The following is a 25,508-nucleotide window of genomic DNA, read 5'->3' on the forward strand; positions in this document are numbered from 1 at the left end:
CATTTAAATCATACTTTACATTAATAATTTTAAATAAATTAATGCCCATTCGGCTCAAAATGTCTCGTCCGAATAACCAAGGTACTATTGCTTGGTCATCGGGTAAAATTAAAAACTTATGTTTAACTTCACTTCCCCGAAATAAAACTTTACACGTAATCGTTCCGTACGTAAATAATCGTTTATTTCCAACGCCTCTGTATATAGTTGATTGTTGTTTATTAATAAAGCCAGAAGGCACACAGGACTTCCGCACAAAGCTAACCGGACTGCCGGTATCAAAGAGAACATAACAATAGGTTGGTTCAGTGCACTTATCCTGTAAATAAAAGGCAACACTCACCCAATTTTTTGCAGTAAGTTGCTCCACTACTCTACGTACTAGACGATCTTCCAGATTTTCGTCTGTTGCTTCTACTGCTGTCACGGCCGCCGCTACTCCTCTGGTCTTCTTTTCCGGGCAATCGAATCGAGTGTGCCCTACTTCATTGCACACAAAGCAAGCATTTGGATGGCGTCTGGGTGCCGTACAGGCGCTTTGGAAATGCCCGTACGCGAAGCAATTAAAACAGCGGACATTTTCTTGTTTAATTGCACCGCCCTGGGTGCTACCAGCTGCTGCTCCTTCCTTTTGTTTTCCGCCAGTGGATGTATTAGCGAACTGAGTTTTGATTCGCTTCTTTTTCTCATATCGTTCCATTAGTAACTTCAATTCGGCTACAGTGGTGGCACTGTAAAGCATCGATACCTGCGATGACTTGTCCTGGAGACCATCGATTATTATATCGATTAATTCCAGTTCTGGAATGTTGGAGCGACTAGCGATAAGCTGCATCTCGATAATGTATTGTCGGGGCGTTTCGTTTGACTTCATCGTGCGTGCTTTCAATTGCGCAAACACATCCTGCATAGAAAATGCCCTTTCGAACTCCTGCAATAATGCCGCTTTAAGCTCCCCATACGATCGCACCGTTATGATGGATGCAAAACGCTTCGCTTGCCCAGTCATTAAGTGGCGGGCTGCCACTAGCTTGTCGCGTTCAGCATAATTGTACGCTTCGAAGACGTTCTCTAGGTCACCAGTCCACTTGCGTACGTCTTGTAGCTCCGAGCCATCGAACTTGACGACCATAGCATCCAGAATGGCCAGGTATAAACGTTTCTCATTGACGCCCAGCTCCTGTTGCAATATTTGCAGCTCTCGCCTTTTGCGGGCAATGGCTAGCTGTCGGTTTAGTAGCTCTTCTTCTTCCTCAGCTTCAGATAAACGCTGACGGGCCGTAGACGGCGACGAGCGCTCCGACCCCACTGGAGGCGGTTGCTCCAGAAGCTGGCGGCGCATAGTTGTTGGTGCCTGTATCGCATCCCCTTGTTGTTGCACGTCTGGCTGCTGAAAAATTTGCGGGCGCTGCTGTGGTACTGCTGGCTGCTGTGGAGCATCTGGCTGCTGTGGTGCATCTGCCTGCTGTAAAGCATCAGGGCGTTGCTGCTGAGGTAGGCTGCCGCGTTGTGCCCTTTCGTAGAGCCCACGGAGTTGCACCAAAGTGGCTTCATTATCAAAAGCCACTCCCGCATCTGCAAGTGCAGCCATAATCTGGTTTCGCGTCATTCTAGCTGTCATTGTCGGCTTTTCCGCGAATATAATAAGTATTGTCGATTTCGCTGGTCACGTGGAGTATAAGCCTCACACCTGAATTTATAATCCGAATCGGATGATGAATTTATTTTTAGATTAACTTCTGTCACATGTGGACAGAATCGCACCGATCGAAATAATAATCAAATTACACCGGAAACAGTTGAACTGTCATTTTTCGACCACCACCATTTCGAGGAGACCGGGGTTGCCACCCAAATCGTGGTTGCCACTCGTGAGGCGTTACATTAGATGTACTACAAATCAAAAGTTTTTTTACGAGACGTAACTCTACATTATGTTATTCTGAGTTTTGGTATAACATAAAACATCCAAAGGTTAATCAAGTGAACCAAATACATAACTCAAAACTGATAAATTGGTACATTCATGTTTCTGGCATGAGGGTGACGATATGTACATAGCCGGATTGATTATGAGATTCTTGTTTTTTTACCTCCCTTTTATTAGCTCGGGATGTAACTATGTAATATTGATGCGCCTAAAAAATGCAGCGATTTCTATGCTCAAGTTACATACCTGATCACAGTACGAATGGAAATTATAATTGCGAGGTTTTTTAAACTATAATTTTTTATTCTTCTCCACAGAGCTGGGCGATAAGGATTACATGTGTAATCGATTGCATCTAGGACTACGATTATTTTAATCGCAATTTCAAAAATTATTAAATTAATTTTTTAAAATTACAATTACTGTAATCGTAATCTAAGTTTGTTCGATGAATGATTATAATAATTTTAAAGTTAAAATTTTTCTAATTAAAATTTTTTGAGCAATGTTAAACGAAGTAATTCTATAAATTTGCGAAATATAAATGCGCGCTTAACGATAATATGAGGACAATATGTAATTATCTAAATCCTTATAACAGAAAGTACAGGATTACAATTAAAGTAATCGTTTCTCGAACGAACTTGGATTAGGATTACAGTAATCGTAATTTTGACTTTTTTAAAATTACGATTACTGTAATCGTAATCTTAGTTCGTGCGATGAAGGATTACTGTAATCGTAATCTTGTTTTATTACCTTGTTGGGATTACTGCAATCCTAATCATTTAGTAATCGTAATCCTTATCGCCCAGCTCTGCTTCTCCACCATTTTCTTTTTTATCGACTTCACAGAATGAGGATGCTACGAGGAAAGAAATTACTTTTTCTCTTGCACATCAAGCTTTGCTTTACTTTTTTTTTTAAATCGTGGCTAAAGTGACGCCAACTCAAACATTGCGTATCNTTCGACTTCACAGAATGAGGATGCTACGAGGAAAGAAATTACTTTTTCTCTTGCATATCAAGCTTTGCTTTACTTTTTTTTTAAATCGTGGCTAAAGTGACGCCAACTCAAACATTGCGTATCCATAGTTTAGTTCGGATTTCCTTTGCTGTTGATAACACAGGACAACACTGACTTGGATGCGGCAAATGTTGAAGACGTTTTTGATAGACTTGTATGTGTTGAACATATGATAATAATAATATATTGGCGCTTACACATATGTTAGTGTTTGGCCGAGCTTCTCCTCCGACTTGTGGCGTGTGCCTTGATGTTGTCACACAAAGCGGCGATTGTATTTTTATGAGAAGCTGTTTTTCATGGCATAAATACAGTCGGAGGTTTGCCATTGCCTGCCGAGGGACGACCGCTGTTAAGAAAAAACGTTTTTTCTAAATTTTTGCGATGTTGCTTTGACCAGGGCTTGAACCCAGGTGCTGCGGAGTGGAAGCGCGCACTTCTTACCACTACACCACAGCGGCCGACAGATATATTCTACAAAAGATGCTATCAGCTCCAGATTTTGAGAAAAACGTGGTCAAAGTGTCAAAAAATCAAGAAAAAAAGTGATTGAACGTTCCACTTAAGCTAAAATTTGAAATAAAACTCCCGACTACTATCCCTGAAAATACCATTCCTGATTTCTTTTTTTATCAAGATTTCGCTGAGGTTTCTTCGATGAAGCATGATGTTTCAAATGCGCAAATGGGTTAGTCAGGTTGCTGTTGCATAAAATACAGTAGTACTCTCCATTTTTGTTCTGCAGCCACGAACATTTATTTAGCCACTTCGAACGAAATTTCATTTTTAACTCTGGTTTTGCCACATTGATGTCTGAACATTTACGCATCATGGAGGCGTAAAAAATTTAGATATTTCGAAAATTTGTATTTAATACTTACAAGACTCAAATCAATACTAAGACGAAGTTAACCAAATTGCAGCGCTCAGCAACAACAGTAATAACATAATGATAAATGTAATGAGATTAGTTCATAAGTATACATGACTTACAGGACTATTCTGCGCTGGTAATAAAAGTTTTGTAACCGGTAAATTAAGTTCTTGTCAAATTTTAACCCCTTTTCGAATTCTGTGTACTCTTGTAAACGGTAAATTTTGTTACTATCTGATAAGCTGGTAACAAAGTATTTCCCCGTGAAATATGCAATGCCAGAATTTCCACAATTCTTCATAGCTGAATTGCTGAATATTTTAACGGCATTACCAACGTACCTAGAATCGCGGTGACAAGAACTGGTAACATTTTTTGGTAATGAAATTTTCCGGTTACAAAATCTTCGGTAACGTGCAGAATAGACCTGTTAGTGTAAGTTGAAGATATTCCTCTCTCTCTCTCTCTCTCTCTTCCCTTTATAGTACCTCTACATTCTATTTGCACGCAACCGATACTCGTAGATACATTAGGCATATACTTTTTTAGCCGATACAGTCGTAATTCGCCTTTTGAAATGCAATATCGTTCTCTTTAAAAATAGTGTATAACAACATAAATAGGAAAGACTGTGCCAAAGACAATACATTTAATATGATCCGAATTTTAAGTAAGCAAAGGCATGGGCTGAAAATCTGTCACATCTGTCAAAGTCTACCTAAAAAGATTGATGAGTTTAGGTACTTCTTTGAATCGTATAATGTTGATGTAGTATGTGTCTCTGAGACATGGTTCACTCCTCATCATAGCTATGACTTGTTTCATGTTAGTGACTACAAACTTTTTCGTCATGACAGAATCGGGCATGGTGGTGGTGTAGCGTTAAAAACTGTCTTTCGTGCAGGCTGAAATGCGTGTCCTCAAACACCAGCTCTATAGAATACATCTTTGTGGAAATTATAACAAAGTTAGATAAGATATTACTTGGATAGACCAAACAAACATATTGAATACTCTAATTTCATTGACTTTCTTGAAGACATAAGTTTAGCTCACCATAATACTGCCATAACAGGAGACTTCAATAATGACTTACTAAGCGATAACCACTTCTCGCTGTCCATGCAAAATCTTGGACTATTCGCTGTTAATTGCTCGATGCCTACGCATTTTACGCGAACTAGTAGTACATTACTAGACATTTTTTTCGTTAGTAAGAAGTCAAAAGCTCTTCTTTATGATCAACTTTCTATTCCCAATTTCTCCAAACATGATTTAATCTTTCTGACATACGACTTTGAATTTGATTGCAATTCGCGAAATAAATTCTATTTCTACCGTGATTTTATGCATAGTAAATACGATCAGCTCCAGATTGCCGTTGATGCAATAAACTGGGGATCAGTGCATAAAATGATATCTAGTGATGAACAAATCAGTTTTCTGCAAGACAAAATAAATACCCTCTTCGATCACTACGTAAAAAAGTCTAAACCCTCTTCAAACCGTCCATGGTTTAATAAAGAGATAAAAAAAATTAATTAGAGAAAGGAATTGTGTGTACAATAAATGGAAGATTTTCCGAACAGATGCGATCTATTCTGACTACAAGAAACTGAGGAAAGACGTGAATAGAGCAATAAGGTCTCAGAAAGGTAAATACTATGAGCACAGTTTCAGCGTAGCAATCGGTTCTAAGCAAACGTGAAAACGTATCCGTGAAATAGGAATAATCAGCAAAAATAAACTGTGCTCCGAGTCGATAGACGTAATGAGGTAAATAACAAGTTTTTAGATGTACCCACAAGCATATATGCTATGATGCGTACAACGCGCGCTCGGAGAGCATTTCTTGGAGGGTTTCCGTTTTGATTGCTTGGACGATTGGGACGTGGTACAGTCAATACTTGCGATCAAATCTAATGCTGTTGGTTTTGATGGTGTTCACCCTAAATTTCTTAAATGTATACTTCCTAAAATCTTACTTTACATTACTCACGCTATGAATACCATCATAACCACAGCTGTCTTTCCTACCAGCTGGAAAAGAGCCAAGATTTTGCCTTTTCAAAAACCCAACGGAGACTTTAGGCCGATTACGATTCTGCCTTACCTGTCCAAGGTTCTAGAGCACATAATGCATCGTCAAATTAACTATTTCCTGAGGAAAAATTCTCTGCTTTGGAACAGTCTTGATGTCAAGACACGAAATATTCAAAACCCATTGCATTTCAAAGAATAATTACACAAAATATATGCCGAACGAGATGTGCCAATATGTATTTCAGGGCCCTACCTGCGGTCTTTTATCTTTTACCTACTATTTCATATCATTCCAACCCTGCTTTTCCTAAAACTATAAAACCTTGAAATTATTATGTTTTAGTTGTAAGCTTTTACTTTATAATCAAATATTATTTACTTTTCACTATACTAATGTATCGTAAGCTNACCCATTGCATTTCAAAGAATAATTACACAAAATATATGCCGAACGAGATGTGCCAATATGTATTTAAGGCCCTACCTGCGGTCTTTTATCTTTTACCTACTATTTCATATCATTCCAACCCTGCTTTTCCTAAAACTATAAAACCTTGAAATTATTATGTTTTAGTTGTAAGCTTTTACTTTATAATCAAATATTATTTACTTTTCACTATACTAATGTATCGTAAGCTGAAATATAACCAATGGTTGTTGCTTAGATACTTTCTAAATAAATAAATAAATAAAAATAAATAAGTACGTTCTGAACGTCCGTAACTAGGTCGCCATTGTTGTTCTTACAGGAGTACGCCCTGGTCTTGAAACCTTCCGTAAGTCGCCTAACTCTCTGGTAAAATTTTCGGGAATTCTTCCTGTCGGCCAGCATTTCAAGCTCTTCGCACTCTCTCTTGTTGTTGCGGAAAATACGTCTCGCTTCTCGGATCTGAACCTATAGCGGTCACACACATAGCATGCGTTGCACCTGATCGCGGCGGGGCTTTGTAGGCGGCATCTTTTTTCTCTGCAGCTTCCTGACACTCCTCATCGTACCAGTTGTTCTTTCGGGCTCGCTGAAATCCGACTACCTCTTCGGCGGCGGTACTTAACGAGCAGGAAATATGACGGTTTGTTGAAGAGTGCTCTCTGAGTCCNTATAGCGGTCCCACATAGCATGCGTTGCACCTGATCGCGGCGGGGCTTTGTAGGCGGCATCTTTTTTCTCTGCAGCTTCCTGACACTCCTCATCGTACCAGTTGTTCTTTCGGGCTCGCTGAAATCCGACTACCTCTTCGGCGGCGGTACTTAACGAGCAGGAAATATGACGGTTTGTTGAAGAGTGCTCTCTGAGTCCAAAACACTGGAAGCATGCCTTCCGTCTATCACAACATGATCGATTATTTGGTTTCTCGGTTTTCGATCCGGAGACAGCCAGGTAGCTTGATGAATTTTTATGCTTGAACATAGTACTGCTTACTACCATGTTACGGGCCCGGGCGAAATCGATCAGCCTCAGTCCGTCGTCGGACGTTTCGTCGTGGAATCTGAATTTTCCGACGGGGGTTCCAAAGATCCCTTCCTTGCCCATCCTGGCNATCGATCAGCCTCAGTCCGTCGTCGGACGTTTCGTCGTGGAATCTGAATTTTCTGACGGTGGTTCCAAAGATCCCTTCCTTGCCCATCCAGGCATTGAAGTCGCCAAGCACGTACGTGCGCTCCAAGCTCTCATAGCAGAGATCCTTGGATACCTCATCCTTCTTTTCCAGATTAGCGAGATATTGAAGAATATCGCTTTGATGCGGATTATGGCTAGACGCTCGTCCACCGGGGTGAACGACAGTACTCGGCGACGGAGTCTCTCTTCCACCGCAAATCCAACACCGAATTTACATGGCAGCTGTATTAAACGTCGCAAAGCCCCAGGCATTGCTTTCCTTGCGCCGTCCAAGGAATTTCTTGGATGGCGATGATGTCGGCTTTTGTTCTTACGAGGACATCAACTAGCTGGGCAGAGGCACCTTCCCCATGAAGGGTTCGGACATTCAAGGAGCATGCCCTCAAATCGGATTCATTGAAACGTTTGCCGCGGTCGTCATCATAAGGGGGGTCACATCCGAGGCATTGCTTCGCTTTTTCACTGGAAGGCGGTTTTACGTGGCGGGCCTCGCAACCAAATACACGTTTATATAGCGAGCCGCTTGCTCCAAGACAGACACCCGCTTGCAGCCGCACCTACTGGTGAACAGACCTTGCAAACTTCAGTGAACCCTTAAACCGAATAAGTCGAAGTGGCCCCACCGAAGCTCCCTCTCTTTATGCCGTGGCCCAAGGTCCTACTCGGACTGGTTACCACATCTCGCACATGGATTGCTCGCGTTGCCCAGAGTGCGCGAACGAGGCGCCGTGTAACTGTAACTGCATACCCAGCACAACGGCTATACCCCATTGCACTTTTTCACTTAGAAGTTACATATATTAAATTCTGTTTGCTAAATGCGCATTTATGGTTCAGCAAACCAATGTTGGCAGATAAGATCATAGTAAATTTAGCCTTGTTTTTTTACGCAAATGCTTGCAAGAAACCAGCAAACGAGAATAAGTTGAGNTCTACGAAAAGTGGCAACACTGGATCATAGTAAATTTAGCCTTGTTTTTTTTACGCAAATGCTTGCAAGAAACCAGCAAACGAGAATAAGTTGAGAGAGCGTCCAAGCTTTACTGGATTTTTACGAGATACATTTTTACTAATAAAATAAAAAAACATGATTTGCGGACCTTTCATAGTTGTAATTGACAAAACAAATCTATTTAAATGTATAATAAGTTAGGATATACTATTTTTCTAAAAAAATTGCTTCGGAAAATAACAAATTGAAAACTTGCAACTTCTTGCTGGTTTTGTGTTTTCGTACTGTTATATAGAAAAACGTTATCCGCCCATTAAATTCAGCCGCAACGATGAAAAAACATACTGTTTTTTTCTAGATAAAGGATATCAAACTATTCGGTATGTATCTAATAAATGATCTTTTGTTTTAGCATACTTACATATGTATCTACATGTCGCACACGATCTTCAAAAGTGACACAACTCAAAATTACACGTTTGACAGTAAATGCGAAAAACTATTTCTTAGCACATGCTAGTCATATAGGCAAGGGAGACCTTACCGTAGGTTTTTTCAATAAATTATAACGAAAGTTTGCTCGAGCTTTTACTGAAAAGTAAATAAAACCTCTGTGTACATTTTTAGGGCATAATTTCAAATATGCCAAATTTCGAGTTGTGTCAATTTTGAAGATCGTTATATGTAGTTTTTTCCATAAGCAGAATAAAACAAACTGTATTTAATTAAAATGGATCACCTACATGGAGTACTCGAATTTCATGCAGAGCATTAGTATCTATGTATATAGCCCTATCTTAAGACATTGCAACTTTAAAAGGACCATGTTCTTTCCATATATTTTGGAGTACTCCTACGTTCGTGTACTGTGTAGTCTCGATTTTTGGCAGTTGGGCACAGTTTACAGATGTAAATCGAAATTTAACCATATGAGGTGGATATGTACGTAAGTTCTGGACGGATAATTTGTGCCAGCCACAAAATTTTTCCAGCGGGCTTTGTACCACAACTGTAACAACATACGCTGGCACTCAAGTTTATTTTTTTTACGGTTGTGTATAAAAATAATAACACAAGGCTTCTGCCATACCGACTCTGCCGACGATTGACTGTACGCTCAGGGATGAGTGGCCCTTTAAAAGAGTTTAGTTATATAGTATGTACGCATCTATAGATTTTGTTGACATTGTATAATCACTTCGTTCTACGCTTTTGATCGCTACTCATTTTTAATTTTGATACCCGAGCGCACTTGTGTACAAGGGTATTATAACTTTGTTCGGATAATAGTTGTTTGGAACAGCCAAAATGAATCGTGCTAAATATAGACATACTTTAAATTATATACAAAATTGCTTAGAATGCAAGGAGAAGTGTGTCTGTCCGTCTGTGTTCACGATTTCTTGCAAAAAAAAATTGAGATATGTCAACAAAATTTGTCATAAAATAAGACAGTTATATAGGTGTACATCGACAACCGCTTTATCGATTACCACCAAATTTGGTCCAATTACTTTAATATGTCGTAGCATATTATCGAAACTGCTTGATATTGGGAAAAAACACTCTTACTTATCATGCGGTCTACTGAAAGGAGAAAAAACTATATTTAATACGCGCGCCGGGTATATACATATCAGTTTCGCCCGAACTTATATTTATTTACTTGCTTAGTTTCATTTTTGCTGAATGCGTTGTGACGCCACTTATAACAGTTTATACAGTGATCACCCACTCTAAAAGGAGGTAAGATCCATGATCCAACTACACAAGATCTGACAAGATGAAGCAAAAGAAAAAAGTAAGTTTCTGGCTGACGTTTGTAATTTCGGCGCCATTTCTGTGAAAAGTAAACAAAGAATATGAAGACGAAGCATAAAGAAAAAAATTTAAGCAATGTTGTAGCACATGTTTGTGCTAAACTATTTATTATTTTTGTACGTGTTTTGCATCCAATCACTGCGCACTTCATTTTAATTAAATAAAAATATGTATTGAAAATCGCTTAAAAATCACTGAAATAAACCACCGACAAAATACACATAAAAAAAGAAGCAAAACAGAAATAGCAAACTTCAAAATTACGAACGTCGCACACTTTTTTCTCAATTGCTATTACAAATGGCTGCTTCTCAACCGGTCAGATCTGTTCTAATTGGTTCATGGGTAAGATCTGATCAGGGTTGATAATAAGAAGGAGCATGAATTTTGTTGATTCAGAGTTGTATACAAAATTACTCCGGTATGAGAGAGAGAGTAACAACCGTACTATGGCAGAGTTGCACAAGATGTGACTGTGAAATAATGACCGAAATTAATTACAAAAGCGCAAAAAATGCAAACTATTCTTTATTGATATATACTTTGCTTATACCCACGCAAGAGCCGCATTAACAAAAAACCAATTTCACCACATATGCCCCTATTATGAGTTGCATTCGATCTTCGACTGTGGTCGAAAGAGCTAATCGATCGAATTTTCATTTGGTATTATGACGCTCATTCGATGAAGAATAGCGCTATTGTGAATTTCGCTCGTTTAGGTTGTTCACAGTGGTATATTTTTCACCGCTGAGAAGCTTTGTTTACAAATCGAGCACACTAAAAAGTGTGCTTATACATATTTATGTAAATTTGTGCAAATTAGAATGAAATAAAAAGAAAGCGAGTGTATAAAAACGTGGTAAAATGAGTACAACGGAGTTCTGGTTCAAAGATTCGTCAGAGGATGAGGGCTGAGTAAACTGGCCAGGAGTAGCAAATGTTTAAGAGAGTTTAAGTGTAGTCTTTCGAGTATATTTTGACATAAAATATATTTAAGAAATTTGTCTACAGATTTATTATAAACTTCCGACTATCTAAGAGGCCTTTGTGAGCCAAATCTATTTAAAATATTTTAATACTATCAACAGCTCTACGATTTTATTCTTAGAGATCGTGCCAACTGAATATTGGGATTTTATTTCACAAGTAAAACCAGCCTTTCGAGCTTATGTTTTGTATTCACAACGTAAGAACTGCATCAAATTAAAAACTTTTTTTTTAATTTGTATCTACCCGCCAAAAAGCAAGAAAACAAATTCAAAATCATACATTTCTCAAAATTTTCTAACACTTCGCTACACCAACGAAAGCAAAATTCTATTCGACAGAAAATTTGATACTCAACGAAAATTTCGACACGCATAGCTCATAATACGAATTTCACTTTCAATCTTCGATAGCCAGCGAAGATCGAAGATCGAATGCAACTCATAATAAGGGCCATATGTATTTCATTTCAAACGTAAACAAAACCGCCGATTTTGACTTCGCTTTAGATGAATGATGCGTTTATACGCGTTTGCAACCGATGTGAGAAATAAAAAATGGTTTTTGTTTTTAGGAGTAGGGTGGGAGTGTCATTGATAAAATTAGAGCGAGAGAAAGTTTTTCTTACAAAACCTTTCATTATTGAATCATGGGTTTGTAATACTCTGCTGTTCGTTCTATTGGAAATTGTCATCATTTTCGCTAAAATTATTGACGTGTGTGACAAGTGCGACTGAGTATTCATTTTGATATTTATTTACTTGCGTTTTGTGATGCTGTCAACTAACCATTCATACACACATGCTTACAAATTTATAAACATGCATAAGTGACACCGTATATACAGTAATAAAACTTTTCGCAGTTTTTAACCATTTCGCCCCGAGGAGTACTTTGGGTTTTGTGCAGCGTTTTCTTTTTGCACGCACGGCAATACTTAGTGTGGTGGATTTCGCCTTATGATTAGAAAAAGTTATTTAGTAAATGTATTTCAGTTTCGCCGATAAAATAAATGTTCACAATTATGCATTAGGTATATAATATGTTGGCGTTACAATAGAAGCTCACAAATTAGAAAATAACCAAATATTTTGCAGCACAGAACGAAAATTGTATATCGAAGTTTTCGACCATTTAATAGTATCGCTTAAAAGTCGATTTGAAAACGACTTGACGATGTACATACGTGTATTTGTACGTGTTTATTGATATATCTGTACTGCAATGTTTTGGGACGGTACTAGCTCTTACTGCCAATATAGGAGTATTACATATATTGATGTAACTATGTAATAATGGTGCGCCTAAAAGATGCAGCAATTTCCATACCCAATGACAGTACGAATGGGAATTACTTTAAATTTCCATTTTAGCGTTACCTGATGACAGTACGAATGAAAGTTCCATAGATTGATTTCGCATGTTATTCTATTCGTAATAGTAGTTATAAAATCAATTGAATTTAAGACTAAAAGATGAAAATAAAATTATAGTTTCAAAAACTAAAAACTCGCTTTTATTACAATGTGAACTAAAAAGTAAAAAAAAATTATAGAAACACAGATTTCGTTTAAGAGGAATAGGAAGTTCCCTAACTTGATTTAATTAAACTGTTAAAACCAACCTAAATTACAATAATTGAAAATAAAATTAATTTTACCGGAAAACAAAGCGTGGGGCGCTTCTTTGATTTTATAGTTCTGCTATTGACAATATTCAATATTACTAAACTGAAAATGAAAAGTTCAAAACAGTTGAAATCAAGCCTTGATTATACCGACACATAAAGCGCTTTGGCCCAGTTCGCTGTGATTCAAAACGGGTGTATAAGCCGAATTTCAAAACGCGTTGAAACTGAAATGTGTATTGCCTCGAACTCGTTTTTAAATCCGTTTTTTATTTCTCACATCGGTTGCAAATGCGTATTGAAATTTGCCTTATACATCCGTTTTGAATCACAGCGAACTGGGCCAAAGCGCTTTATGTGTCGGTATAATCAAGGCTTGATTTCAACTGTTTTGAACTTTTCATTTTCAGTTTAGTAATATTGAATATTGTCAATAGCAGAACTATAAAATCAAAGAAGCGCCCCACGCTTTGTTTTCCGGTAAAATTAATTTTATTTTCAATTACTGTAATTTAGGTTGGTTTTAACAGTTTAATTAAATCAAGTTAGGGAACTTCCTATCCTCTTAAACGAAATCTGTGTTTCTATATTTTTTTTTACTTTTTAGTTCACATTGTAATAAAAGCGAGTTTTTAGTTTTTGAAACTATAATTTTATTTTCATCTTTTAGTCTTAAATTCAATTGATTTTAAAACTACTATTACGAATAGAATAACACGCGAAATCAATCTATGGAACTTTCATTCGTACTGTCATCAGGTAACGCTAAAATGGAAATTTAAAGTAATTCCCATTCGTACTGTCATTGGGTATGGAAATTGCTGCATCTTTTAGGCGCACCATTATTACATAGTTACATCAATATATGTAATACTCCTATATTGGCAGTAAGAGCTAGTACCGTCCCAAAACATTGCAGTACAGATATATCAATAAACACGTACAAATACACGTATGTACATCGTCAAGTCGTTTTCAAATCGACTTTTAAGCGATACTATTAAATGGTCGAAAACTTCGATATACAATTTTCGTTCTGTGCTGCAAAATATTTGGTTATTTTCTAATTTGTGAGCTTCTATTGTAACGCCAACATATTATATACCTAATGCATAATTGTGAACATTTATTTTATCGGCGAAACTGAAATACATTTACTAAATAACTTTTTCTAATCATAAGGCGAAATCCACCACACTAAGTATTGCCGTGCGTGCAAAAAGAAAACGCTGCACAAAACCCAAAGTACTCCTCGGGGCGAAATGGTTAAAGACTGCGAAAAGTTTTATTACTGTATATACGGTGTCACTTATGCATGTTTATAAATTTGTAAGCATGTGTGTATGAGTGGTTAGTTGACAGCATCACAAAACGCAAGGAAATAAATATCAAAATGAATACTCAGTCGCACTTGCCACACACGTCAATAATTTTAGCGAAAATGATGACGACAATTTCCGATAGAACGTACAGCAGAGTATTACAAACCCATGATTCAATAATGAAAGGTTTTGTAAGAAAAACTTTCTCGCTCTAATTTTATCAATAACACTCCCACCCTACTCCTAAAAACAAAAACAGTGATATTTCTTTTCCAAATTTCTTTGCAAGTTTTAAGAACATTTTTAAATTTTTAGTAGTGAAATTTTTACTTTTTAAATGTGAAGAAATGTTCTTCATTCGCTGGCCAACAAGACAAAATGGGTGAGAATCGTTGGACTACACAAATTCAATGTAGGCTAAAGAGACGAAATTCCCTTAAATGCCGAAATATATTTGTCGATATTCGTGGAGACCTCTTGATTCTGCCAAGTCGCTGTAAAGTAAAGCGTGCAATAGTTTTGGTAAATGAGCCAACGAAGGTGGCGAATGAGACTTTGACGCAATATAACATTGCATCCATAGGCCCAATCGTCACACGACAGCTTGGTTTAGTCAATGGCGCGATGTAATTGCACACTTAAAAGGTGTACGCACAAGGCGAAGGTTGGCTGGCGACCAACTTTGTTGAAAGCGATTAGTTGAAAGGCCGTTCAACCAAAAGTAGAATGCAAAGTTGAACAATGCAAACGGCGAATATTTTGCTATTTTTTATATTTTGATATTTTTAGTCATTCAAATTTTTTTTTCGTGCATCCCGCCGTGAGTTGAACGCAAAAGTTGCATGAAAAATCGCCTCGTGCGAAAGCCCCATTACACCACTTCTCATTTGACGATGTATATCACGTTCCCTATCTCAGTCGTTCAGTAGCTGCGTGTTCTTTTTATTCTTCCTGAGTTCGTCCGGCACGAATCGCCAATTGCGGCTGTGAAAGCCAGTGTTGAATATTCTCCCCAGAACATTAAAAGTGCGACATCAAAGAAATCGAATTACCATATTCGAAACAATCGAGACATAACCGCGAAAGAAACGTAAGCTCCAAATTTTTTTTTTGCCGTTTTTTTTTAATAAATATTGCATATTTTCCGCAAACAAACAGCTTCTTCATATCCATCATCTGGCAAACAAATACAACAAAAAATAGCTGAAAGTGGGCCATCCATTCTCGAGTTATGCGCCATCTGACGTACGCAAGTTTGGTATATACATAGAAATATATATTTTTAATAAAATATTAAATATTAAATAGTTCTTTAAATTAAATAATTAAATCAAATTCGTTTTTGTTTTAAAATACCACCATTCACTATTATCCAAACCTTTTTATGGAACTTAGCTCCCATTTTAGGAAGTGTGATTAAATTCTTCCCCTTTTTCTCCTGCTTCCATAAACCATCCCTGTGGGTGGGAGTGCCAAATTTTAGAAAAAAGCTACTTACAAAACCTTTAATAATNCAATCGTCACACGACAGCTTGGTTTAGTCAATGGCGCGATGTAATTGCACACTTAAAAGGTGTACGCACAAGGCGAAGGTTGGCTGGCGACCAACTTTGTTGAAAGCGATTAGTTGAAAGGCCGTTCAACCAAAAGTAGAATGCAAAGTTGAACAATGCAAACGGCGAATATTTTGCTATTTTTTATATTTTGATATTTTTAGTCATTCAAATTTTTTTTTCGTGCATCCCGCCGTGAGTTGAACGCAAAAGTTGCATGAAAAATCGCCTCGTGCGAAAGCCCCATTACACCACTTCTCATTTGACGATGTATATCACGTTCCCTATCTCAGTCGTTCAGTAGCTGCGTGTTCTTTTTATTCTTCCTGAGTTCGTCCGGCACGAATCGCCAATTGCGGCTGTGAAAGCCAGTGTTGAATATTCTCCCCAGAACATTAAAAGTGCGACATCAAAGAAATCGAATTACCATATTCGAAACAATCGAGACATAACCGCGAAAGAAACGTAAGCTCCAAATTTTTTTTTTGCCGTTTTTTTTTAATAAATATTGCATATTTTCCGCAAACAAACAGCTTCTTCATATCCATCATCTGGCAAACAAATACAACAAAAAATAGCTGAAAGTGGGCCATCCATTCTCGAGTTATGCGCCATCTGACGTACGCAAGTTTGGTATATACATAGAAATATATATTTTTAATAAAATATTAAATATTAAATAGTTCTTTAAATTAAATAATTAAATCAAATTCGTTTTTGTTTTAAAATACCACCATTCACTATTATCCAAACCTTTTTATGGAACTTAGCTCCCATTTTAGGAAGTGTGATTAAATTCTTCCCCTTTTTCTCCTGCTTCCATAAACCATCCCTGTGGGTGGGAGTGCCAAATTTTAGAAAAAAGCTACTTACAAAACCTTTAATAATAGAATCATGTTACAAACCTACTTATGTATGTATGTACATTAGACTGACAAAAAAATCAACCAATTTTTTTTTATTCCCCCTCTCCTTTATTTCCGGGCGGATGTCAAAAGATGCCTGTTAAAGGCGCAACCCTTAATATTAAGTTTAAAAGGTCGCGCATCGCGGATTTCAATTTTCCATATAAATTACTTAGAATTTTTTATTTCATATTGGAATTTGTTTTCTCGTCTTTGAATTATCGTACTGAAAAGTGCGACATATATTTTTGTAGGAAATTAGCCGCTACAAAAAAAAACGTCTCATATCATTTCTTGATAAACCCACTGGTTTAACGGTTATTCAAACTTTAAACTTAATTTTATAATAAATTTACTACAGTTTTTCCTCCTATTTTAGGTAAGATTGTCATTAAATATTGCCATTAGTTTTACAAAAATCCTGCAAATTGTAATTCCCTTTTCAAATGGTAGGAGATCCGACAAAGGCACGACCTTCACCAATCTATTTAATGGATGAAATCAACTTTGTATGAAATTAAACGTGTTAGGAAATATTTCGCGAGTGGGTTGGCTGAAAAAATCCTGGCCAGGATATTTTTAATTAAATATTCAAAAATTGTTATTATTTTTTTTTTAATTTTGCACTCATTTGTTTAATGTACAAATTACATATATATATACCAATCGAAAGCATAAAGCCTATAGAATGTGTTAAACAGAGTGAAAATTACTAATATTTCCTAACTCTTCATACCTGCCAGCCCGATAGGTAGGCCAGGAAAAAAATAGACAACCCGACGTTTTCACATTCTATAGCAGGAGTGGGCAAGGCCGAGGCCGAAAAGAGCCACATGTAAATTCTAAATGCTACAAAGAGCCACAAGAAAAACAAAAAAAAAAATTTTATTGTAAATAAAATAATCATTAGAAATGAAAAACATTAATTTTATTATTCTAATCTAAGTAAGATAGATATTAAAGAAAATTTAAAAGATTCTTTGGCCAAATTTTCAAAATCTTGTTTTACGTCAGTTAAAGCCGTTCGTAATAGTTCTGTTAAATGCTGGTTAGTCGATAGGTACGTTCTTTTAAAATCTCTAGTAAAAAGTGTCCAACAGCAAAATTCCGGCGAATTGTCATCTAGTCTCGCAAGAGAAAAATATCCAAAAGAGTACGCAAACAGAAAATTTGCAGAAACTTGCAAGTTACACGAACAGCTGATAGAAATTTTGTTTACATTCAAGTGAATAAAATTGAAAACATAAGAAAAACATCCCGAAGACATATCCTGACACAGTTCACTGACTAAACGAGTAATTACTTACTTCTTACAAGTATAATTAGTCGCATTTTATTATTTTAACTTCCAAACGATCAAATTCAATTTAGGGATTTGCGTAAATTCCAACCAGCTGTTTTTGATCAGCTGTTTTCCTGTTGGCGAAAATTTTTCCAGCAGAAACTAGCAGCTTTTCCTCAAAATGAAATGTCATTTTGCTCTCTCAATTTCTCTACTTTGCAAGTTTTCTGTGCGTACGCGAACACAAAAAGCTGATAGTTTTTATAACTTTCAATAATTACCAGGTATGTGAATGCAACTAATTGTGAACGGTATTTTGACTTTTACGAATTTTATTGTAGAGTACAAAGACTCACAGTGCCTCATCTTCTTGTAATTCCAAAAACTCCAACTCTTTTTCGCTTTTCTTAAATAGAAGTATTTCGTATTTCCTCAATTATGTTACATAAAAAAGGGCTTATGAAGTATGCACACGTACATTTAAATAATTTCAAATCGACAAATCTTTTCTCAAAATCTGCTTTTAAATCATGTGCAATATTTTTTTGAGATCATGAATAAAAAGGCTTAGTTTAGCTTCAAAACTTTAAATAATTTGCGACAAATCAAAAATATTTTTATTCTCTTCTTGAACGGAAAATTTAAGTTTTGTAAATGTTCCATCATATCGGTAAAGAACATTAAGTCAGAAAGCCAATTTTCATTCTCCAATTGCGGGTAATGTTCCGATCTCAATTTGCGTATGTGTAAAATAAAAAGACAACACAATGGAAAAGAATCCCCAGCAAAGAAATATGTATGTATTTTGAAAGTAAAAAGAGCCAAAATGTTCTAATCAAAGAAAAAGTAAAAGGAGCCGCACTTTGCTAAGCAAAGAGACGCGTTTGCCCACCTTTGTCCTATAGGCTTAATACTTTCGACAGGTATGTAATTTGTTCATTAAGCAAATGAGTACAGAATTAAAAAATAATAATAATTATTGAATATTTAATTAAAAATATCCTGGCCAGGATTTTTTCAGCCAACCTACTCGCAAAATATTTACTAACGCGTTAAATTTCATAGAAAAGAGATTTCATCCATTAAACAGATGGATAAAGGTCGTGCCTTTGTCGGATCTTAGACTAAAAATAACTTTAATTATTTTACCTAAAAATTAGAAAAACTGTAATAATGGCATACACTTCATTATATCTAGGTAACGGTTCTATTAATTTGTATTAAACTCGGTATAAATATTGTATGTAAGAGCGGTTGAATATGTTTGAAATCAGACTACGCCCACCTTTCACATAACAGTAAATTTCAAAAATGAGGCATTATTTTTTATATCGGACACCAAATTTGGTGTCACACATTGGCAAAAATTTTGTTTATGGGTTCTCTGCGTGAAATAAGCTAACACATACTCAGGAATACATCTCTGAAGTTGGCAGGACAACTTTTTCTCAAAGCAAAAATACCTACAAGATAATTTGCCGCTAATTATCCGTGAAAAGAATAATTTCGCCGCGGACATATTTTAAAAAATATCGCGTGCCATGCTAACTTCCGTGGAATTCGATGTTCGTTTTATATTGAACAAGTTGGAAACTTTGATCCATACGGGTTTAAACAAGTAAGTGCGCCTGGGCCGCACTGGAGAAAGGAAACTTACCTTACGTACACCCAGAAAAAGGTTTAGTTATAATAACCAAGATTTGGTTATAGTGATCAAGTGGCATAGTTGGATATGGCGAAATAAATATATAGTTCACGAAAGTCTGCAATTTACTTAAGACTTCTAGTTGGGACAAATGTATATTTGTTAATAATTACAAAACGACTACCTTGATTGGACAATATTGTTAGTTGAATAAAATCATTGTTGAGCAAATATAAACAATGCTTTGGTTGATACAAGTTTTCAATTAATTTTGTGAACTTGCTGTAGACTTGAATCAGCTAACCGTTTATTATTNCAGTGTATCTATTTTGTCTCATATTTTTTGTCCTTTTTCTATCTAGATCCCTACCTCTACCCCTGTTCGTTCTAATAACATTTATTTTCCTTTATCTTCATTTTTATCTTTATAACAACAAAATACAACAAAATATCTAGGGTACTCACAGTTCTATATTATCTACTGTGTTAATTTTGCCACCTGGTAACTTTAAAACATTTTACCATGTGGTAACTTTGTTTGTTGTTGGTTCCCATACTAATTAGAGATAACACTTTTGGGCAAAATTACTAGACTTTGTCTCATGTTTATGTTCTGTGTTAAACTGGCATCTATCGCTGCTTGTACATACATACATGAATTTCGCTTTGGGCGCAGCGCTGCTTGTACATAAGTTTCTCTTTGCGCCTGCCTGGAGCTGGCAAAGGTTATTTTTTTTTTATTTTTGCGCTGTGCTAGCTGAGTATAAAAAAGAGAAGAGAGAATAGAGAGAAATATGTATGTGGTTTGTTGATGCTCTCTAAACACAAACGCGTGAAAGGCAAACGGTCTAGCACTGCGTGGCATTGTTGATCAACTTAATACTTTATTTAAACATAAGGGTTCCTCACAGTTCGAGTGTGTTATCTTGTTAAAGTTGCCACCTTTTAACTTTAGAAGTAAACTGTGAGTACCCTAATCGATAATAAAACCGATAAAAGTACCGATAACAAAATCGATGACAAATTCCATAACAAATTCGATAGCAAAATCGATAACAATGTTGGTAGCAAAATCGATCAGAAAATCGATAAAAATATAGATAACAAAATCGATAAAAATATCGATAACGAAATCGATAAATACAACGATAACGAAATCGATAAATAATCGATAACAAAATCGGTAAATAATCGATAACAATATCTGTGACAAAATCGATAAATAATCGATAAAAAAATTGGTAACGAAAGTCGCTTAGAAAACCGTTAAAAATATCGATAAAAATTTCGATAACAAAATCGATAACAAAAGCGATAAAAATATCGATTATTATATCGATAAGTCCCGAGAATCGCGAAAGTATCAAAAATCCCAAAATAGTTCACAAATTTAGTCTCCGCGTCTCTATCTATATCCTTTTCTCTATAATTATATCCTCATCCTCATCTTTTTCTTTATATTTATCATTGTTTTTATTTTCATGTTTATCATTTTCTTCATCTACATATTCCCCTTCACCTTTGCCCCCATAATAGGTAAAGTGTTTAAATTTACCTTGATCTTCGTTTTTGTCTTTATCTTTACGCATCTTTGTTTTTGTTTTTATTTTTATGTTTATCATTTTCTTCATCTACATATTCCCCTTCACCTTTGCCCCCATAATAGGTAAAGTGTTTAAATTTACCTTGATCTTCGTTTTTGTCTTTATCTTTACGCATCTTTGTTTTTGTTTTTATTTTTACCTTCGCCTTTATCTATGTACCCCCTTTACTTTTATCTTTGTATTGATCATTTTCTAAGAGGCGGTTTCACCAGCAATTTAAATGGAAAATGATTTTTTATTTCCGTCAATTTCCATATAAAATTCAAAAAATTTAAATCATTTTTCACTTAAATTGCTTTCGTGAAATTGGCTGTAAGTGTTATTCTTTACTAACCTTTTATTAGCAAGTTTTTGTTTAATTAATACCATATGCATACACTCAAGAAGCACTTGTTTCAGCCCAACCATTTCCATTGCACCATTTCCGTGTGCAATTTCCTTTGAATTTGCCAATTTACTCCCAACCAACCAACCGCCGCTAAAGAAGTTTCACTTCCAAAAAGTACTAATTAATTCAGTTAAAAAAAATATATATTCAACTCATGCCCGTTTTGAACAATTTAAATTATAATACGTAAGTAATTTAAGGAAAATGATCGAATTCGGCAAAAAACTTCGGTTGATTTTTTGAAGAAGTCGAGCATTTAGCCGAATATGAATATATTTCCAATTAAGGCTGCCAACTACCCTATAAAGCTTGAAATTTTTACGGAAGTCGGTACAAAGGGGTAAATGTTATTCAGCATATTGGCTGTGACCCTTTTTTGTTTATTTTTTCTCCAACTAAAACTCTGGAATCTTCACTCCAATCAAGTGCCGTTAATAATTGATTCGACGTCCGGTATAGCTAGGAAAATTGTGCACGTCAAGACTCAGAAGTCGCATAGTTTATTTTTGCATATTGCTGTTATAAACTGCAAACTTGGACAATATGCTGTATGCGCGGGAATAACAGAAATGTAGGATACTGTTAGCATTCAAACAATGCTACTGCGCATGATCCAAGCAGGAGCAAACATTCCCAAACAAGCGGTATGTGCCCCATGATTATTTTGTTTGTAATACTATTAAGTTTAATGGTAAATACTATGATGTCAAAAATTATTTTGACTATTTTGTAGCCATATTAGCATATTAGCCACTTGAGAAGTAAACGCATTATATTTCATCACCATTACCAATAGCGGAAATCCTTCATATTTTATTTTAAATTTCTATTTTATTTAAAACCATCATACACTTTGTAGAATTGAAATATTACAAATGAAGTAGTCTTTTTTAGGAGATTGAGGCCGATGTTATTTTACTATTTTATGTAGATATACCCCGCTGCAATATAAGAAGGTCACCCGGCTTACCATTTAGCTTTTAATAACTTTAACAAAAGCTTTGACTTATTTCGTGTTACATCTTATAGTTACGGTGACCATCCGTCCTGTATTGTACGGGACAGTCCTCTTTTTTGATCAGTTGTCCTGATCATTTGTTTATTTTATACGAGACGCCAAATGTTCTGTATTTAGAATTAAATTGAGTAAAACAAGCGGGCCCATGCGCAGACTGCGCAGACAGAAATACACAGTAAACTCATCCCTCTTTGTAGCCACAGATAAAAGCAGACTGTTCTAATAGTTCGCGGAAATAGTAAACCAAATTACTCTTATAAACCCCTTATTTTATTATACATATATTACAAAGCATGAATGAGATTTATAGTACATCAGAACTTATACGTATTAGGTACATAAAAACATATTACAAACTGACTGATATATGAGTCTAATGAGTTGAGGGAAACATGGTGCTACTTAGAATTTATCTTTGTATACAATATTTGAGGTGAAAAAATATTCAGAATTAACTTTTTGACTAAACATTTTTTAACAGAAACGGTGTATGCGATACCGCAGCCACAATAGTGCTTCAGTACAAAATACCTTTAGTGTGGCTTAACAATGGTAAATTAAAAACAAAAATAAAATTACAAATTTTTGGACATCAGAGGTGTTATGACCATTAATATTACCAAATAACCACTCAGGGGACCTCTGACTTTTCAAATGACACCTCATTAGTGGAATTGCTTACATAGAAAAGTAGAAAAAGGGAGACTAACAAAAATACGCCTTAGAGAAATAATTTATAAGACAAAGTGCAGGTGCAAGGTGCTGCTCATTTCAAAATTTCGAACATACTTTGTATGAAAAAGTCCTAGCTACATACTTCAAACTTGCGCTTATCATGCTCAAATTTAGCTATTTTTTTTAATATTTTTATTTTTTTTTATTGAGCTTTGTACCACGATTTTTTATTAGGAAAAATTGAAAAGGAACAAAGTCTAAGCGGTAGAAGTTATAGCAGCTATTTCGGAGATCACCAATTCTCCTCATCAGACTTCTTTTTTCTAGACTTCAGCAGGGATCGAACCTGCGTAATCGATGTTCAAAGTCAGAAGCGTTAACCACTGAGCTATGTACATCCCATAAACTCTTGTTGCTAATTCATTTTCCTTATTCAACCAACTACTATCAAGTGCATTTTTGTTTAACAAATTTTACGGGGTAAAAATCTCGAGCGCAAAGTACGAAGTTATAAAAAAAATATCCTACAAATATGTGATTATACTATAAGGAAGCTTTTTCAGGGCTAAAACATCTGGGATCATTAAAGAAGGTTTTAAAATCTGTTAGTTTTTTTTCCGGAAAAAATAGACAAATTATTTTTTCGTCCCATATTAGGCTCCCATAAATATACCTCTCTGAAGTTGGCAGGACAATTTTTTCGCAAAGCAAAAATTCCTATCGGATAATTTGCCGTTAATTATCCGTGAAAATAATAATTTTGCCGCGGACATATTTTAAAAAATATCGCGTGCCCTGCTTCCGTGGAAGTTAGCAGGGCACCTTCTGAAAACCTATTAAAGAAACCAGCTAAACCCAAACTAACTATTTGATAACTTGCCGTAAATTATCCGTTGTTTATCCGTGAAAATAATTACCTTGCCGCGGACATATTTTAAAAAATATCCCGTGCCCTGCTAACTTCCGTGGATAATTATCGGCAAATTATCCGATAGGAATTTTTGCTTTGAGAAAAAGTTGTCCTGCCAACTTCAGAGAGGTCATAAATATGGTCACCGTACTTATAGTGTACATGTAAAATAAGATTTTAATTTAAAATCTTTTTACATTATATTTTTTTGGGGATGTTGTACAAACAAATGTATAAAATTAATTATAAAAAATTTACCCAAACCGGGTGCCCGATCATTTTGTCGCGGGGTGTGCGTTGAAAGGTCTTATTCTACCTTGCCAACTAAGGATAAATCATTAATTTTTTACAACTTCAATATATATAGAACAGCAAAAATATAAGGTGCTTGTCATAACTGCAAGACACCCACATACTGCCAAAACAATTATCTAGATCAGGGATGTTGCGAATTTGGAATTTTAGACATCCGCGGATGTTGAAACAGGCAAAACGAATCGAAATAGATATAGACAAATGTATGCATAAATGATCAGAATGAAAAGAGAAATCGATTAAGCGGTGACGTCTGTCTGTCCGTCCGTCCGTCCGTCTGTGCACACGATAACTCGATTAAAAATTTAGATATCTTAACGAAACTTGGTACGTGCACTTCTTTCGGGCATAGGATGGATGGTATTGAAAATGGGCAAAATCGGACAATGACCACGCCTACCTCCCATATAACGGTAATTTTCAGAAATACGAAAACTGCGATATTTTAGTAACTATTGAAGATATTTCACTCAAAATTGATATTTGCAATAATTTTTAGACGAAAAATAAGAATATCTATTATAAATTTTTGGAAAATGGGCGTAGCCACGCCCACTTATGATTACATGTGAATACCTTGGGAACCGCTCATCCAATTTCTCCCAAACACAGCTGTTGGCCTTCACAAAACATACCAAACGGCTGAAAATTTAAAAAATCGGATAATAGCCATGCCCACATCCCATATAACGGTAATTTAGAGAAATAAGAATGCTTCGATAAATCAGTAAATACTGGAGCTAATTTATTCAAGATTGATGTTTGCAATACTTCTTTAGCAAAAAATACGCTTATAATAATATGTTGAAAAATGGGCGTGACCCCGCCCAGTTATGATCACATATGTGTATCTCGGTAACCGTTTGATCAATGTGTACCATCTCGGGACGATTATTGTGGTTTCCACATAAAGGCAAAACGTTGAAAGTTATCGAAATCGGACTAAAATTACGNGTCTGTCTGTCCGTCCGTCCGTCCGTCTGTGCACACGATAACTCGATTAAAAATT

At 35.9% G+C, this 25,508-nt stretch overlaps 2 long non-coding RNA genes across 2 annotated transcripts; both read right to left on the minus strand.

The window, feature by feature from the left end:
- Nucleotides 1-217: 217 nt before the first annotated feature.
- LOC108366147 (uncharacterized) lies at nt 218-664 on the minus strand. The gene is made up of 2 exons (XR_001848051.1): nt 344-664; nt 218-269 (listed from the first exon to the last, which is right to left on the minus strand). It is a non-coding gene; the product is annotated as an uncharacterized LOC108366147 (long non-coding RNA).
- A 1,999-nt stretch (nt 665-2,663) lies between these two features.
- On the minus strand, nt 2,664-12,322 carry LOC108366148 (uncharacterized). Its single transcript, XR_001848052.1, has 3 exons — nt 12,311-12,322; nt 3,069-3,071; nt 2,664-2,750 (listed from the first exon to the last, which is right to left on the minus strand). It is a non-coding gene; the product is annotated as an uncharacterized LOC108366148 (long non-coding RNA).
- Nucleotides 12,323-25,508: the final 13,186 nt, after the last annotated feature.

This window comes from Rhagoletis zephyria, unplaced genomic scaffold, assembly GCF_001687245.7.
Source record: "Rhagoletis zephyria isolate East Lansing unplaced genomic scaffold, Rhagoletis_zephyria_1.1 Rzeph_scaffold_02166, whole genome shotgun sequence".
Taxonomy (NCBI): domain Eukaryota; kingdom Metazoa; phylum Arthropoda; class Insecta; order Diptera; family Tephritidae; genus Rhagoletis; species Rhagoletis zephyria.